The sequence below is a fragment of the Dasypus novemcinctus genome, chromosome 4 (assembly GCF_030445035.2).
Source record: "Dasypus novemcinctus isolate mDasNov1 chromosome 4, mDasNov1.1.hap2, whole genome shotgun sequence".
NCBI lineage: Eukaryota > Metazoa > Chordata > Mammalia > Cingulata > Dasypodidae > Dasypus > Dasypus novemcinctus.
Genome location: NC_080676.1, coordinates 19,065,801 through 19,080,158, shown reverse-complemented (window position 1 = coordinate 19,080,158; position 14,358 = coordinate 19,065,801). Strand labels below are relative to the sequence as shown.

At 43.3% G+C, this 14,358-nt stretch overlaps 1 long non-coding RNA gene across 1 annotated transcript in view; it reads left to right on the top strand.

Annotated features, from left to right (window-relative positions):
- Positions 1-11,584: 11,584 nt before the first annotated feature.
- The window catches only part of LOC139438865 (uncharacterized), a 33,477-nt gene continuing 30,703 nt past the window's right edge, over positions 11,585-14,358 (top strand). The window contains exons 1-2 of the long non-coding RNA XR_011648584.1: positions 11,585-11,922; positions 12,886-13,010. This is a non-coding gene — a long non-coding RNA (uncharacterized lncRNA). The remainder of the gene's footprint in view (positions 11,923-12,885; positions 13,011-14,358) is intronic.

Sequence of the window (14,358 nt, the reverse complement as noted above, 5' to 3'; positions counted from 1 at the left end):
TGAAGTACTTAGTGGCCCATACTGTGTGTCTTTTCCACTGAAGGCTTGGAATGCAAGGGTTAAAGAGAGCTCCTGATTTCCTCAATACGAAAATAACAATTTGTTGGTCTAGTTGGGTATCCCTGAGTTCAGGCCTACAGGAATTCTTTAAAGGATGGAATCAGACTGACTATTCATTCTGTTGCCTGATTGCTATGTTTCCACATTTGTTACTCAATTAAGTTCTACCTGCATCCCCACATGATGCGATGGAATTAGCAAAACCAGTTTTCTCAAGCAACTTGTTCAGTTCTGTTCTTCAAATAATATTAACACTTCAACCTTCACAAAGGGTAAGGCAAAAAAAAGGTTGCCGTTGGTTATTTGGGGAGGAGATGAAAGATACTGATGAATTGATAGGAGCAGAGAGGACAAACTTGGAAGAACAGTAGAGAGCTCGGGTGGCATTAAGACAGACCCCTATTGGAAATTTTGTCAACTGCCAGCGGGCGTGATTCTGTTACTAGTTTACTTTCAGCGTCACTTAGATAGGTTTCTGTCATGCCTACACCAAGCTCTACATTACGCAACGACCCTGCTTGGTACTGGTGTGCTACGTAAACAGAGCTGAAGGACTTTGGAGAGAACAGGAAGCCTGCTAGTTCTTCATTTTGTTTCTAGAGGCTAGAATTAAGGACAACAGGCAGCATTTTATATGGAGGCAAATTTTAGTGACATAAAAAGCAAGTCACATCATTGTCATGGTGAAATCTCTCTATGGAATCGGCTACCAACTCGCCCAGAAGAGGGGGGGTTGCCTTCTGCCAAGACTTAAGGACCCCTGGCTTCGGGGGGCGAGGAAAAGGATTCCAGAGGGGTCAGGTCGGATGGATGCTGAGCTGCCTTCTAAAGATTCGACGATGTGTGTAATAGTTGGCTGTGCAAACAAACAGACTTTCAGAGTTTTCAGGGTCTGTGAAGAAAAACACAAATGTTTCTTGAACATGCATAATATACCAGCACAAATGAGCAGCACTTTAAATGCTCCTCACCTTCTGCAAGGAAAGTATTTTGCTCCCTCGACAGATGAAGACATTCCAGTTCAGAGAGGTTAAGTACATTTTTCAAAGACATCAGTATAATGAGAAGAGTTAAGATTTTAACTCCAGTTGTCAAAACATGTTGTCTTCCCTCCTCTGTTCTGTTGTCTCCCTGATGGATTGAGTTTCCTTTTAGGGAAGAAAAATCTATTGTCTTTTTAATATGAACAATAGACTGTGTGGAGAATATAAATATGTGTGTGTACAGTTGGAAATGCTTCCTTCTGTATTGTGATTTTTAAATTAAAAATCCTTTTTTTTTTGATAGAACAATCAGATATACAAACAAATGGAAGGAAGCGAAGGAAACCAGCAGCATTCTCAGCACTAGCAGGCAAGGACTCAGCTAGCAGCTGTTTTCCAGCCCACTGGGTGGGTCAGGATGGACTTTATAATCCACCCACTTTTGACAGGGTGTCTTGGGAGTAATACCACCACCCGAAAAAGACAGTAGTTCTAGGGATGTGAGGGTTCGGTTAGTCAAAGGTAGACACACCTTGGAGCTAGGTGGCTTTTTTCTGCCATTTTGGGCCATGCAGCTTCTTTTTTTTTTTTTTGTCTCCACAGACTGTGCGTTTTCTCTGTAAAAGTTACCACCATGGTAAATACAGCCCTGATGTCTTAGACGTTTCAGACTAGCAAGTGGAGTTGCTTATCTATACTATTTGAGGATATGAAAGTAGATTAAAGCAAAGGACATTGTGGAACACACTTCAGTTTTCTGCAAGGAGCGGAAAGAAGATACACACATGAGTAAAGGAGGGAGAGGCCTGAGGTAACTTATTTCTTATGTGGAGAAGGGGAAACACTGAAAGACAATCACCGTGGGATACCCGGATCAGCTAATACTTGAAACATTTGGATAGTGACTAGCTCACTTAAGGTCCAACTACTAATTGTGCCTTCAGACCTTCAAGTGGGAAGAGGAACACCTAATCTGGAGAAGGGGGATGGCGGGGGAAAGGAAGGCCTTCCCTCAGGTGTATCACCCCCGTGTCCCCTCTGGGAAGGAGGGCCTCCAACAGACTCCTCCAGGCACTTGGGAGGATTTTGGGAGATTCTGGGAATCATCCTTGTGATGCCCACTCTGATTTGTTGCCCATTCTCTGTTGCTGTGAGTGTTGAGCACTGAAGCCCTTAAATTAAAAAGGCCAGAGCCCTCATTTTCAGAGGCAGCAAGGAGGAGGTAGGTGAGGAGACTGAACTCCACCCTGCAGCTTGTCCAAAGGAAGAAGACCTCAGATGTGAGAGCAGATGGCAGCTCTGGAAGGGACAGAAGGACAGTAGGGATTCTTGGGGAAAGAAGGGGAGAAGAATGAGAACATGGTTCCTGTCCTCAGGGACCTCAGCCTCTGGGAGGTTTGACCACAGGGGATGAAGCAGCAGGAGGTCCAGGGTGTCCTCCAGTGAAGCCAATGCAGGAGTAGGAGACCATGTCCCAAGGGGCTCTGGTTACCTGCTGGGTGCGTCCACAACACTTAGGTGAGGTTTGTGACTACTTCTCAGTCTGGTAAACTTTTAGGTCTTCCCTTGCACTGGGCAAAGAATAATCAATGCAATGCAATCCTAACTGTGTTTAAAGCATCTAGGATGTTTGCAGCACTGCCAAGTGCTATACTAGTGAATAAAATAAATCTAAGACTTACTTTCTGCCTTCAAGGGGATTTCAAGCTCTTATGTGAGACAAGAAACTTATGTACAGAAGTTAATGAGTTAACTGCTACTTAGCAGAAGAGCTAGGACTAAGTTCTTTTGCTAATCTTAAAAGTGGGTCATTCTCATTTATTCATTCAGCACATCGGGGAAAAGATGGGGGGCACTGACACATTCCTATTCAGGTGTTATAAAGTTCAGCTTCCCATCATTGCTTGCCTGGATTATTGAAGTTTCTTATAAGCGATTTCTTAAAAAAAAAAACAAAGGAGGGGAAGTGGACTTGGCCCAGTGGTTAGGGCGTCCGTCTACCACATGGGAGGTCTGTGATTCAAACCCCGGGCCTCCCTGACCTGCATGCAGCTGGCCCATGCACAGTGCTGATGCGCGCAAGGAGTGCCGTGCTACGCAGGGGTGTCCCCCACGTAGGGGAGTCCCACGGGCAAGGGGTGCGCCCTGTAAGAAGAGCCGCCCAGCGTGAAAGAAAGTGCAGCCTACCCAGGAATGGTGCAGCACACATGGAGAGCTGACACAACAAGATGACGCAACAAAAAGAAACACAGATTCCTGTGCCGCTGACAACAACAGAAGCAGACAAAGAAGAAGACGTAGCAAATAGACACAGAGAACAGACAACTGGGGTTGGGGGGAAGGGGAGAGAAATAAATAAAATAAATAAATCTTTAAAAAAACACAGGAAAAATAATAGAAAATACCAGTGGGCATTGTGTGTAATATAGAAGGATATTTTATGAAACTTTTATCTGTATATATAGATATTGGGTAATAATGCAACATGTTTTGCTTACTATGGATCTCTAATCAAAAACAAATGTCAAAAGCACAATACTGCTCTAAGAGTTCGTGATCTTTACAAAATGCAGATCTAATCTTGCATGCTACTGCTTCAAGTCCTCAAGAGGCTTCCATTCCCCCAGAGCTTAAATTCAACATCCGTAATTTGCCTTCTTGCCAGATCAAGGCTCCCATTTTCTGGTTTCTTCTCTGCAGCCTTTGCTTGCCTCCCTCTTACACTCCTCCAGGATTTATCTCAGTGGTCAATTCCTCTAAAGAACCAAGTTTCACAGTCCAGAGAGGTTCAGGAAGATCTGGATTCAACAGCTTTAAATAGACTTCTGAATGGCATAACTCTTTAGAGCTTTTACTTTGCGAATGTGCTTGTAATTGCCTAAGGAGAGTTTGGAAATGCAGTGTCCGGTGTTCCCCAAACTTCAATGCTTACAGAACCCTTGTGCTGTAATATATCTCACAGGACAAGGATTCTCCACAGCAACCTTGAGGGAACATGGAACTCACTCGTTTCTCAAGTGCTTGTGGTGGAATCTGTGTTGGCAGAGAGAAGATGAATGGTCATCTGAGGCAGGAGAAGTGTGACAGGAGCAAAGACTGAAGACAGCGGGAAACAGGACTGGGGAGATGGGGAGGAGCTGGAAGCCTCAGGTTGGAAGGCTGTGCCGGGCTGGGAGCCAGGTGGTCTCCGCAGAGCTGAAAAGGGAAGTATCTGGCCTGAGGGGAGCCGGCACCTGTTCTCTTAGTGGAACAGCTAACTGATGCTTCTTGGCTGGCTTCTCGACATTTCAACTCAAGGGCTCTTTATGGGGCTACTATCCTGGGAGAGGCTGGACTACAAAAGGCCCAAATGGCCTGGAGAACTAGAGGACTTAGAGCTGCTCTCAGACTCCTCTATCTCTTCACCTAACTGGTTGTCATCCTCGCATACTAACATTCAATATTCATCGAGTAAGATGCTGGCGCTGGGCTTGGGGCTCTGTGTTAACTCTGATCCTCAGAGCAGTCCTGTAAGGCAGGTGATTTTATGGTTGATACTTCTTTAGAGGTGAGGAAACCCAAACGACTAGTAAGTGGTTGTTCTGGTTATCTCTTGATGCATAGCAAACCACCTCAAAACTTGGAATTAGAAACAACCACCGCTTTGTTCTATCTCATGATTTTATGGGTCAGGAACTTAGGTAGGGCTCAAATGGGTGATTCTTCTGCTCCGTGTAGCATCCCCCGGGATTACTCATTTTTCTTCAACCAGTGGCTCTACTGGTCTGGAGGGTTCCAGGTGGCTTGCTTCACATGCCAGGTGCTTTGGTGGGAAAGGCTATAAGGCTGGGCTCCGCTGGCCTGTCTCTCTCTCCGGGGGTTCTCCATGTGGTCTCTCCAGCTGTGCAATCACACTTTTTACATGGTGGCTCATGGAGAGATGAGAAGTAGAAGCTGCCAGTTTCTTAAGGCCTCGACCAGAAACTGGCACAGGGACTACTTTTCCCAGATTCTCTTGGCCAAAGTAGTCACAGAGTCATCTCCAGCTGAAGGGGCGGGGACACAGAGCTCACTTCTCCATGAGAACAGCGTCAAAGAATTGGTGGCCATGTTTGACCCACCACCGTGGTAGAGGTAGGATTTGCATCCAGGGAGTCTGGCTCCAGAGACCACCCTCTTCCCAACACAACATAGTACCTCAAAAACCACAAGTGGGTACTCGTTATTCAATCAAGACAGAGAGGGATGCCTGCCCGCCTTAAGGTTCAAATCAAAGGCCTTTCTCAGTCACAGCCTGAACTAGCTGGGTAGCTCCCTCCCATTTCTTGTGGGTGGACACAGCCTGAGTTAGGGTTTGGATTTGAGGGTCTAGCAGGCACCACCCACGCCCTCCAATTGTTGTCAAGGTCAGCATGAGCAAGGACGAGGCTGACCCTGCCTCATGACTCACGCGGCAGAGCTGGGGGCCCCCCTCTGACACAGGTCTTAGTACAAAAGGGCACAGCTGTGACCTCTTAGAAAGGTGTGAGCCCTGGCTGATAAATTCTGCCCCAAGTGACCTGCCTAGAGATCGATTTGTTTTAGCGTTCCTTCATATCATCACCACGGTTATAGGTGAAAAGTTAACTTTCAACAGGAGCTCACTCCTGCCTGCTTTCCATAAAGTAAAACATCAATACCAGAGGTTCCTCATCCTCCTTGTAAAACGAAATATACACATGGGTTCTAAAAGAGACCGAACTTAAAAATTCATCTTAAGAGTTTAAAAAGCAGAGACATCTTAACACTGCGTTTGTTCTTGGTTTATGTCTACAAATAAGACTTTACAAAATTACATATTACTCTCTTGGTCTATGTCTTTGTATAGATCATTTTCGCTTTCAATAATTTACAAACGTGTTAGGAAAGAAAAACAAAAAGAGAGTGAGGGCAATATGGGAAAATTAACAATGTAAGCAACTGAGAAAGCATTTATCATGCCAATTAACTTTTGTGGGGGTCGATGTTAGCTTTCATACATTTATTCTTTTAGCTTCTTTATTGAGCCCTTATGTATCAGGCAGTGGGATAGACAATGGGGATGTATGTTCACTGGACAGAGCTTATAAGAAGAAAATCGATACTATTAATATAAATAATACCAAGCATATCTAGTACTTTTTATATGCCGAATATAACAACTACTTTATTTTTTTTTTTTAAAGATTTATTTATTTCCCCCCCTTTCCCTCCTCCCGCCCTGCTGTTTTTGCTGTCTGTGTTGTCTTCTCTTCTCATTTTCTCTCCTCTAGGATTCACTGGGATTTGATCCTGGAGACCTCTGATGGGTAGAGAGGTTCCCTGTCAATTGTGCCACCTCAGTTCCCTGTTTCTCGTGCTTTACCTTGACTCTCCCCTTGTCTCTCTTTTGATGTATCATAATCTTGCTGCGTACCTCACTTGCATGGGGCACTGGCTCACCATGTGGGCACTTGCGCGGGCACTGGCTTGCCGCACGGGCACGCTTTCTCTTCTTCTTTTTCACCAGGAGGCCCCAGGGATTGAACCAGGGTCATCCCATATGGTAGGTGGAAGCTCTGTCACTTGAGCCACATCCGCTTTCCTAGCTACTTTAATTTTCCTAGCAACTGTGTGAGGTAGGTTCTATTACCAGTCTGCATTTTCCTGATGATGAAACAGACACAAACAGATTAAGTGACTTGCCTAAAATTTCACATTTAGTAGCAAAAGCTGGGATTTGATCACTTTTACTCTGGCTCTAAAAAAAAACAACTATGCTTTAACCCTTATGCTGTGCTGTCCCTCATGAATCACATAGCCTCAAAGAGATGTAAGAACAAACGATGCCCTGTGCCATGGAATAGAGGAAGCCACAAAAGTGTATACAGCAACATTGGGATTCTGGTGGGGACAGGGAAGGTTTCCCTGAGAAAATAATGCTCCTTTGAAACTACATCCATTGCAAAGGATGAAATTATAATAATAGTTAATAATTATTGTAGGTTTGTCACATCCCAAGTCTGACTGTAATTCTTCTTTCTTAACTCATTTCATCATCCCAATGTCCCTGTGAGGTGGGTACAATTATCACCCACCCTCTTTACCACGAGCAAACAGGCTCAGAGAGGTCAGGCAGCTTGCCCAAATCCATGCAGCTCGAAAGATTCAAGTCAGGCCCATCTTGCAAGCTCACTGCTTGTCTTAATTACAGGAGAGGGCAGTGTCAGGGAGATGCGACGACCAAGTGGTCCCACGGTCCAAAGATGCTATGTATTGCCTTTAGGGACTGATTCCAAGTTGTAAAAGGACTGAGCAAAGAGAGCAAAAATGATGGGTGGACCAAATTCTGAGGTGATAAGAACATTAAACTAGGTTTTATTTTATTTTTTTGTTTTTAAAGATTTACTTATTTATTTCTCTCCCCCCCCCCCAGTTGTCTGCTCTCTGTGTCCATTCGCTGTGTGTTCTTCTGTGACCACTTCTATCCTTGTCAGCGGCACAGGAATCTGTTTCTTTTTGTTGCATCATCTTGTTGTGTCAGCTCTCCATATATGCAGCACCATTCCTGGGCAGGCTGCACTTTCTTTCGCGCTGGGCAGCTCTCCTTGCTCTCCTTGTGCGTGGGGCTCCCCTATGCGGGGGACACCCCTGCGTGGCAGGGCACTCCTTGCGCACATCAGCACTGCGCGTGGGCCAGCTCCACATGGGTCAAGGAGGCCTGGGGTTTGAACTGCGGACTTCCCATGTGATAGGCAGATGCCCTATCCATTGAGCCAAGCCTGCTTCCCCTAAACCACATTTTAAAAGGCAGTAACCTGGTGAAGATGGCTGGTGTGACATGTGCTTATTTTACCACTCAGTGTGGCTGTACCTCCACTGAACATGGTGGACAGTCCCCAAACCCAAGTTAAAAGATGGCTACCACTCGCTTGAAATTGCATTACCAGCTCCAGTTCTCAGGAAAGCAAAGTTAAAACAAACCTTTTTCCTGATATAGGCTTTGGGGTTTGAATCACAATGGCAAAAAAAAGGAAAAAGAAAAAACGATTCCCATCAATAAGTATTGTGATTAAACCTAGAGGGTAGAGATTTCATCCAGGAGTCTTTGTTGGTGTTCATAGTACCAGGTACAGCATTGAGACACCCTGGAGAGGCCAGTAGTTATTGAGTGAAATTAGCATTGCTATGATTACCTGTATGTAAATCAGAGCTTCCACAAAGTTATACTCTAGTGCCTCTCAAACTTAAATGTACATGTGAATCATCTGTGGTCTTATTAAATGCAGATTATGATTCAGAAGCTCTAGGGTGGGACTCGAGCTTTTCCATTTCTAACAGGTTCCCCGGTAATGCCAATGCTCGTGCTCCTAGGACAGACACCAAGTAGTGAGGCTGTAGACATGTATTAGTATATTTATTTTGGGCCAAAAAGTTGCCTTCATTTTGACTTCTCACTGCATCTGCTCCTTGTGGGGGCATTTCAGACAATTGCTACTTGCCCTAGCAAACATCTCCTGTTCTTGGACCAGCCACTGCCAACTTGGGGATTTCAGAAGCTTCTGGGATTGGAAGAGACTCATAGTCATTTGAACTTGCTGTTTTTCGGCATGCTTGGAGGTAGGGGTTCTCAACATGTGAGCCCATTCAAAATTCAGGCTGACTTCTACCAGAAGGGCCAAACTACTTTTTGACTCATTCATTCCCTACTACATTCCATGACTGTTATTCCAACTCTTTCCCATTTTCCTCAGACTCCCTCCTCTCTTCCTGTCCTTTGCCTTTTGTAGCCTCTCCTCTTACTTTGTGAAAACGGAGGCCTACGTTTCTTCAAACACGTACATTTAAGCCTCATATTATATGTATAGCAATATTTTCTGTATCAACAATTATACTATTTCTATATCAACACTTTCTTCTTCAACTCAGATTATCCTTATCTTCACCTATTTTTTAATTATTTCTTTTCCTGATCAAAGTTCCTCTCACACGTGGTCTTGATTCCATCTCTACATACATTCTCTGAGAATGTACCACCAATTATTGTTATTCTCTTATAAATTTAATATCCTCCCTCTCCGATTTAATTATCCTTATCACACATGCTTGGTTCTCACCTTAATTTTCCTAAATTTTTAATCAGGAAATTAAAAAGTATACACTAAGTAGAGTTAATAGTGTAATGAACTCTCATTTACCCATCAACCAACTTCAGTAATTACCAAAGTTGGCAATTTTTGAATACTTTCTTGATAACATCTTCTCTTGGCCCTATGCCTTCTTACTTTCCTTTTGTTGCCAAGCCCCTCTCTCCAATTCCTGGCCCCACTAATTTCTTAACTGATTGCCACCTGTTCCTGTCCCTCTCATGCCATGGAAAGGTCATCCATGACATTTTACATTACTGAACACAATGGCCATTTCGGAGGCCCCATTTTTTCTTTGACATCTTTGCTTCATTCTACTCTCTTTGAGTCTCTTCCCACTGAGGAGCTAGAGTCAACCTGGGTATTCTGAGGAAGGACTTTTGGAAGTTAACCCTCTGCAGCTGACACCCCCCTGGGACTTTTAGGCCTACATTTATTTTCCAAACTTATCATGGGAAAATCTTTAATCTTACTTCTGTCCTGGGGATGGGACACTCCTCAAAGACAGTGACTGTATCTTCTAGAAGAGTAAAGTCCCTAACTGTACCTAGCACAGTGCCTTCAATTTATTGAGGCACCATAAAATATTAACTGATAATGGTGATGAGGATGATAATGACTGGCACTCACACAAAACTATGAAGAGCAGACTATGAAAAACACAGGGTAGGATCATTTATCTACTTCTTGAACCTGTAGTTTTGATTTCCTTTTGGATTAAACCCAAGGCTAATTACCTAGGCTTCTGAGGCTGGAATTTCCAGGCTTTTGTGATTCCTCTGTGATGGGAAGTGCATTTAAAATTCAAGTTAACACTTAAGAATATCCATTCACCGCTGGTCCCCAACTGTGAGTAGACAAATACAGCTGGAGTTACATACTCTTGGCAAGAAAGGGTTGACGGGGTCGTTATTTTTTGTTTTGTTTTGTTTGGATGAGGGTAGAGAAGGAGGAGAGAATTTATCATGCTTGGTTCAAGTTTTCCCCAACCCTCCCCCCAAATAAACATCATGTAGAATGCTTACTGGCAAACATTCTAGACAATTATGTTTCAGACAGAGGTGTGGTAGACAGGAAGCAACATGGGCCACATTCCATCTGCCAAGAGGGCCACCCCACCTACAGGGGACCCCCTATGCCCAGACTCAAGGCACCTCTAGCACTTCCATTCACTGTGGGCTCAGCTCCTGGGTGCCTTCAAGGGCTGCTTACCAGCCTCTTGGTTTAGTCACCAGCTCTGGAGTAATTTAAGAAGAAAACCTAAAAGACCCCAATAAGCTCCCTGACAGAATTTTCTGCTTTGTTCTTTTGAGGATGTTTGGGCATCATCCCAAATGGAACTATCTTCTCAAAATAACCAAGGTGTGTGTACCTTTGAGGTTGGCCTGCCTTCCATTCTTTTGAGAAACTTTGTTGGGATATAATGAAAAAGGTCCCTGAGTATAAATTCTGGCTCTACCACTTAATAACTGTGGTCCTTGAGAAACTATTAACCTCTCAGAACCTCATAGCTTCACTGATAAAATTGGACAATTGACTTTCAAGGGTTAAAGGAGATGGTCTAGGCAAAGGATATGACACAGTGACTACTTTTTCATTCATTGATTTGTTCAACAGATGTTGTGTTCAGGTACCACCCCATGTACGAGAAATTCAATGGTGAACAAATTTTCCCGCCCTCTAGTGGGTGTTTATTACCTGTTAGTTCCCTTTTCTGTTTTTTAACTCTTCCCTTTCCTTATTCAGAAGGATATCTAAAATTATTATAAGATACACAATATTGTAGAAAAACTGAAACTATGTTCCAACAAGCCTTGATCTGCTTCTCTTTGACAGAGTCAAGGTAAGTTACAATTTTTTTCCAGGACAGTAGAAAATAATCCATTTCATTGACTTACTATCCTTGCTCCTCTGGCAGAAAAAGGAAACTAGAAGACTTAAGCCAGAGGGTAAATCACATTACTTTTACCCAACTTTCAAGCCTAGAATTCCTCCGAGTAGGTGTTGGCTCATAATAGCCTCTGGGAAGGAAGATCCAAGGCTGTCAAACACTGAGCTCCTGGCAGGCAACAGGAACACCGGGGGAGATATGCCTGGGCAGCTAAGATTACGGCTCTTCTACAGACTTCTTATTTGCCATTGGTAGGGGAAGGCAGCAGGATAGAGCATGCATTGCTTTCCGATCAGAACAGAATTTCATTTTTTAGAAATAAAATCCAGATATTTGGCATCGTAATAGAAAGAACAGTGGCATTTTTTCTTTTCTCTCTCTCTCTCTCTTTTTTTTTTACTAGATTTCTTAAGTGTTATGAGACATTTTGAGTAGTCCAGGCAAAATCACAGTGTGATTCTACAGGGTGATGTCACAATGTGTGCTTCTGGGGACCTTTCAGGCTTCACCGTGCATTCTTATCACCATCTCACTTGATCCTGCCAGTGAGGCAGGCCAGCCAGGTATTATTACACACATTTTTCAAGGATGAGTAAAAGGATGGCAGGTTAAGAGAGCTGTCAAAATTCACACAGCCAGCAAGTGGCAAAACCAGAATTAGACTAAACATCCTCTGGCTCCTAGACTGGGGCTCTAGCTGCTGCCACGCAGGGGAGAATGGAATATCCATGCCAGGAGATCAACCAGCACATAACCCAGACCACCTGCTCTGAAAAAGCATTGCGGTGCTTCCTGCTCTCTCGTCCTTCACATCTCCCGGCCCCCACCCCCACCCTGCCTGGGGTAAAAGTAAACTAAGGAAATTGTATGTATAAAAATGCTTATATGACTTAAATATTATCTATATTAGATACTGGTTTAATTGGGAGAATATAATCTCAGAACAGAGATAATCCACTTTATACTGTGTAACAAACTACCCCCTAATTCAGCGGCTTAAAACAATAAGTGTTTTTAGTGTTCACAAAGCCATCAGTTTATCCGGCCAGTTCTTCTGGTCTCGGCTGGGTTTGCCCATGTTCTCAAGTGAGATAGGTTAGCTGGGAAAATGCTGGTCTAAGGTGGCCTGGGCTGGGAGAATTGGGCTCCCCTCCAGGTGGTCTCTGAGCACCCTACAAGCTGGCGTAGCCTTGTCCGTGGGACGTGTGAGGCTTATGAGGAGAGAAGGGACATGCGCCAGATCTCCCTTTGCTGCAATTTATAGACCAAAGCAGGAACACAAAGCCAGCCCAGATGTAAGTTGTGGGAAAATAGACTTATCTTCATGAAAGGAGAAGTAAAGTCACTTTGCAGAGGCAGGCTACTAATGGAGGCCGTCGCTTCATCAGTTTGCTACATTTATGTCTGTTGGCCACTTTCCTGGACAACAGAACGCTACCTGTGGCTACCATGAGGAAATGTGGGCCTGAGCCTGTTACACTTCCCATTGTTAAAGGGAAGTTTGAAATTTGCTTTTTCCTTCAAGATATTCCAATTTGAGAGTTGTTGGAAAAGAAAAATTTCCAAAAGCATGGCATGGGCACAAAAATCCTGTGTGTGGACCTTGGGTTGGATCTTGAAGTTCTATGGACTACATATGCTACTTGGCTTCTGCTAGCCTCTGCACTCGTTTTACCAAATGCCAAACAGCTAATGTGAAAATCAATATTAATTTTAAACCAAGGCCAAAGTCAAATACCAGCTTCAGAGAATAAACACCAGGGATACAAAACTGAACCTGAAATTTTACGAGCAAATTTATCAGTTTCTTTATTATTTGAATTTTCAGTATACTAATTTTAGAAGTCTGACTAGCATCAGGCCGATAATTTTCACTGCTGATGAAGCCAGTTTTCTGCATATTGACAACATTAAACGGATGCTCATTTTAACTGAAGATGTTGGAGAAACAAGGTATTTTTGGGATAACTCACTCTTATCTAATATTTTCTTCTTCTCTTGCTAGTATACAGATGACATTGTATGATTTTGGAGTTTTCATCCCCAGGCATTTAGAGGTGGTAAAGTTATATTCTGTTTTTAAGTCATCCTCTCAATATGTGAATAATTTCTAAATAAGACTTTTCCTTGAAATATGCATTGAAATAGAGTTCCGAAAGGTTATTTTATCTGATGTTATTAAAGTTACTTCACCAGTCTGTTTTACAAGGAATTATTGCATAAACCGTCAATTGATTTCCCTAGTGGTCTATTTGGCAGTTCTTTTTTTAATATAATTCCCTCCCCAAGATGGCTCTCTCCGCTCTTTGCTCATTGTTGTTTGCTTGTTGTTTTCGCTCATTGTCTAATAGTTTTTGCTCGTTGTCTGCTCGTTGTTGCTGTTGTTGTCCTTTCTCTCTCAATATCAGCTTGTTATTTGTCTCCTTTAGGAGGCATCAGGAACGGAACCCAGGGCCTCCCATGTGGGAGGCAGGCACTCAACTGCTCAAGCCATATCCACCCCCAGTTAATATAAATTTTTATTAGAGAAGTTGTAGCCTTACAGAAAAATTTTGCAGGAAATACAGCGTTCTCATATACCTTCCCTCTATTAACACCTTGCGTTAGGTGGTACCTTTGCAACAATTGGTGAAAGAATATTATTATAATTTTACTATTAACTATAGTTCGTAGTTTACATCAGGGTTGATGGTGTTGTACAGCCCTATGTGGTTTCATTTTATTTGGCAGTTCTTAATAATTGTTTTAGTATATAAAACAAACAGCTTTCACAACCATCATTCATTATTTCAACACTACACTTGCAGCAGTAAATATATTCATTTACCTGTTAGTTGACCAACAGAATGCTAACTACAAGAGCACAGAAAGAGATTCTTCACTCCAAGTTACATCTGAAATGCTTCCTATATTTGAAAGTGAATATTCAGATATAAGATAAACCTAAATGATATGCTGTGAAGGTTATAGTTTCCAAAGATGGCTGCACCAATACACATCCCATCCTACCTGTTCTTACAACGTGACAGTGCCACTCCTCCAAAGATAGGTAGTGTCTGTGCTTTCTCCCCTTCAAACTGGGTGGAAATGACACCCAGGGTAGGTCATAAATGGCAATATGACTGGCACCTGGCTCTCTTTCCCAAGACTCACCTTGGGAACCCAGCTACTATGTTGTAAGAAGCCCACGTGGGAGCCTTCTGCTGACAGCACCAGTGGGCGCCCAGCCCCAGTATCAAATGCCAGGGATACGAGTGAAAAAGCTTTTGGGTGAATTCAGGTCCCAGCCTCCCTGCCTTCC